At 46.2% G+C, this 3,329-nt stretch overlaps 1 pseudogene; it reads right to left on the bottom strand.

The window, feature by feature from the left end:
- Positions 1 to 1,041: 1,041 nt before the first annotated feature.
- On the bottom strand, positions 1,042 to 2,231 carry LOC102493245 (cell growth-regulating nucleolar protein pseudogene; annotated as a pseudogene).
- Between the last annotated feature and the right edge of the window lie 1,098 nt (positions 2,232 to 3,329).

The following is a 3,329-nucleotide window of genomic DNA, read 5'->3' as shown; positions in this document are numbered from 1 at the left end:
AAGCTGGGGCCAGCAGGTGGTGTGGTGGTTAAGGTGCTGGATTCCATATGGCCAATCGCATGGTTCTAATCCCAGACCCAGCAGCGTTAGTGATACGCCAGGCGCATATGCCCAAAATCTTGAGAGAAGACTGGAGGAGAAGGGATGGCAGTGTGGCCGTCCACGCTGGGAGGTGAATTCTCACTTTCTCACTCTCTTTCTCTCTCTCTCTCTGCCTGTTTTGGTCTGAAAAGCACACATGCTCTATAGCAAAACAAAAATAAAACAATAAATAATAAATAAATTTTTCCTCTTGAAAATTAGAGAAGAGATTCCCCTCTCTCCCTTTCCATAGAGTATTTCTTAGGAACCTGAGAAGGTAACTACTTCCCCTTTCTTTGAAATGTAAGTATATATCATTTGGAAACTACTTAGACATTTTGCCAGTCTTATGGCCTACAAATGTCTTTCCCAAGGACCTGGGAGCCTTCATTTGAAATGTAAAAATCAAGGGAGATGGGACACCTCTCTCCCCATTTCGGTGGGAGGGTAGGTGCCTAACTCAGTGGGCATCTTGCTTCAATTTGTGAAACCACTTCTGTCATAAAGATGTGCAGAGTTTGTATTTCCTCAGATAAAGCCAAATCACTCACTAGACAGTCACTCCAATTACCGGGTAAATTTAGGGGGAGCCACGTGAGACAGATGGAGCTTCAAGTCCTCTTACTTGAGGACTAGGTGTTACATATCCTGAAATCATATTTGTAGGGACAGCCCATGGCTTGATGGTTAAGAGAGCTGGATCCCACAGTACGGTTCAAGTCCCAGACCTGGAGGCTGGAGAAACATGCCAGGCCCATCTACACATACGCCCAAATTCCTGAAAGGGGGAAGAAATGGGGAAGAAATCACACTGTAATGATACCCCACAGGGAGGGCTTTCTCCCTCTCCCTCCATCTCTGTCTCCTCCTCGATACCCCCTCCAGATCCCCACATCCATCCCCTGCAGGCCGCCCTTGCTCCCGTTCTTCCCAGTCCTCCTCTTTCCAGAGCCACTGGCATCACGAGCTTCTGCCCGCCAGCTTCCAGTCCAGCCCCTGTCCCTTCCTGTGCTTCTTCAGCTTCTGACTCCTCGAATTTTCCTGGTGGTTTTCTAATTTTAGTTCTTTCTTTTTTCTCTTCTTCTGCAGTTCTTCTTTCCTCTCTCTTTTCTTCTTCACCTCTGCTTGTTCTTCCATGGTGTCATGTGCATTGGAGGAGTGAGCCTAGGGCCACACAGACTTCTGTGTGTTGTGACTCTGCACCTGGTGAGTGGTTGCTGATCTTCCCCTACTGAGTGGCTCACTGTTAGGAGCTTCCTAAAAGATATTCCTCATTTGCTCCAGAGTGGATTAATTGTGAACTTTATCTATCTATCTATCTATCTATCTATCTATCTATCTATCTATCTATCTATCTATCTATCTATCTATCTATCTATCTATCTATCTATCTATCTATCTATCTATGGAGACAGAAAGCAAGAAATCACCCCCCAGGAGGGATGGCCACACCACAGTCCCTTCTCCTCCATTCTCCTCTCGGGATCTTGGGCACGCACACACGTGCCCAGCCTAAGTTTAAGTCACTGGGTCCAGGACTTGAACCACAGTCAACTACATGGGAGTCCAGTGACATAGGCATTACGCCACTGCTGGTCCCTATGAACTTTTAAACTGTTCTTCATGGGGCCAACAGATGGTGTGGTGGTTAAGGCACTGGACTCCCATGTGGTTGACCGCCATTCAAGTCTTGGACCTGGTGACTTGTTTTCTCACTTTTTCTCTCTCTCTCTGGTGAAATAAAAATAATAATAATGATAAATTAAATTGAATAAATATTTCTTTAAAAAATAGAACACTGTTCTTCCAATTCTGAAATTTTGCCTTTTCACTGGGAACATTGTCAAAAGCACTAATTTGTTTTTAAAATTCTCACACTTCAGGGCTGATGTTGGGTCTCTTCCTAATTCACTAATTTTCTGAACCCGTGCCTGCTGTTCAACATCCCCTGTGTAGGTTTTGCCCTCATAGCCTTCACCACCATTCTTCTCATCCTCAGGCATTTCACGTGGTTTTTATAGTCATCGCCCCAGAAATTGTTACCCAGTCAATGCAAGAAAGGCATTCACGGTTTCTGCAAATACATGCTTTTCCACTTGTGTTTTCTGCACTGATTCACAACATGGATTATACATTTAAAAAAATAGCATTTCTAGCTAAGTGATTAAATATTCTCTAGCCAACACAGGCTTTATGTCTTGTCCTTGCAGCCAGCGCCCCCTGATGGTCTCAAGCAGCTGCGGGAGCATGTGGGATTGCTGCCCCAGCCCAGCAGAGCCCTCAGCTCCTTTTATGTTTTTCTGTGCAAAAACGCATCAGGACTTGTCCGATGACCCAATATAATAGGTTATGGCCACTCGGCTATAAAAAGATGAGATTTCCTTTTGTCTGTTCAATCCTTTAGCAGATGCCTGTGATGTGTGTCACGTTGTGGTCTGACACTTCTTTAATAATAAAAGTGTTTTCATTCTCTGGTACCTTTGTGGAGAGGACTTCTGGAGTGGGAGAAGATTGTGTTTTAGTTTCTGTTTTCTTGGAGAGGTTTTTGCTATAGGGTATGTGCGCTTACCAGAAAGAGAGAGACCGAGAGACAGAAAGTGAGAAATCACCCCCCAGGGGGGATAGCCATTGCCACAATCCCTTCTCCTGCATTCTCCTCTCGGGATTCTGGGCATGCACACACACGCGCCCAGCGTGAGTTTAAGTCACCGGGTCTAGGACTTAAGTGTTCAGCTACATGGTAGTCCAGTGACATAGCCATTATGCAACTGCTGGTCCCGAGAAGATTGTGTTTTTAACTGTGTTCCCTCCAATGTGACCAAAGACGTATAAGTCAGCATAGTTGAGTTTATCCAAGGCCACCCAGAGTACTGGGACTCCCGTTGTGCCTGAATTTAATACATTTCTGCTGCAGTATGCCTCCAAGATTTCACGTCATTTGTCACAGACCCGTATTATGGCACCAGGTAACTGACATGGAATTAGCAATATCCCTGCCATGACAAGGCACACGGCCAAGGCACAACCCTGGAAGGCTCCGCCGTCCCCTTTCCTCCTCCAAACACTGTATCCTCACTTCTAGGTGCTAGGTTGAGTCTAATTTCTAAACCTCTCAGCTGTCTGACCCCTCCTGTCCTGCCCCACTACAACAGCCTGGGTCAGCCAGGCACCTCTCTTTCTCATAGTCGGGCTCCATGCTCCCTCCTATTCACCCTCCACTCACCCCCTCACCGCTGCCACGGCGAGCA

Source organism: Tupaia chinensis, unplaced genomic scaffold (assembly GCF_000334495.1).
Source record: "Tupaia chinensis unplaced genomic scaffold, TupChi_1.0 Scaffold144314_1, whole genome shotgun sequence".
In the NCBI taxonomy this organism is placed as follows: Eukaryota; Metazoa; Chordata; class Mammalia; order Scandentia; family Tupaiidae; genus Tupaia; species Tupaia belangeri.
The sequence above is the reverse complement of the archived record's forward strand: the minus strand, read 5'-3'. Positions and strand labels throughout refer to the sequence as shown.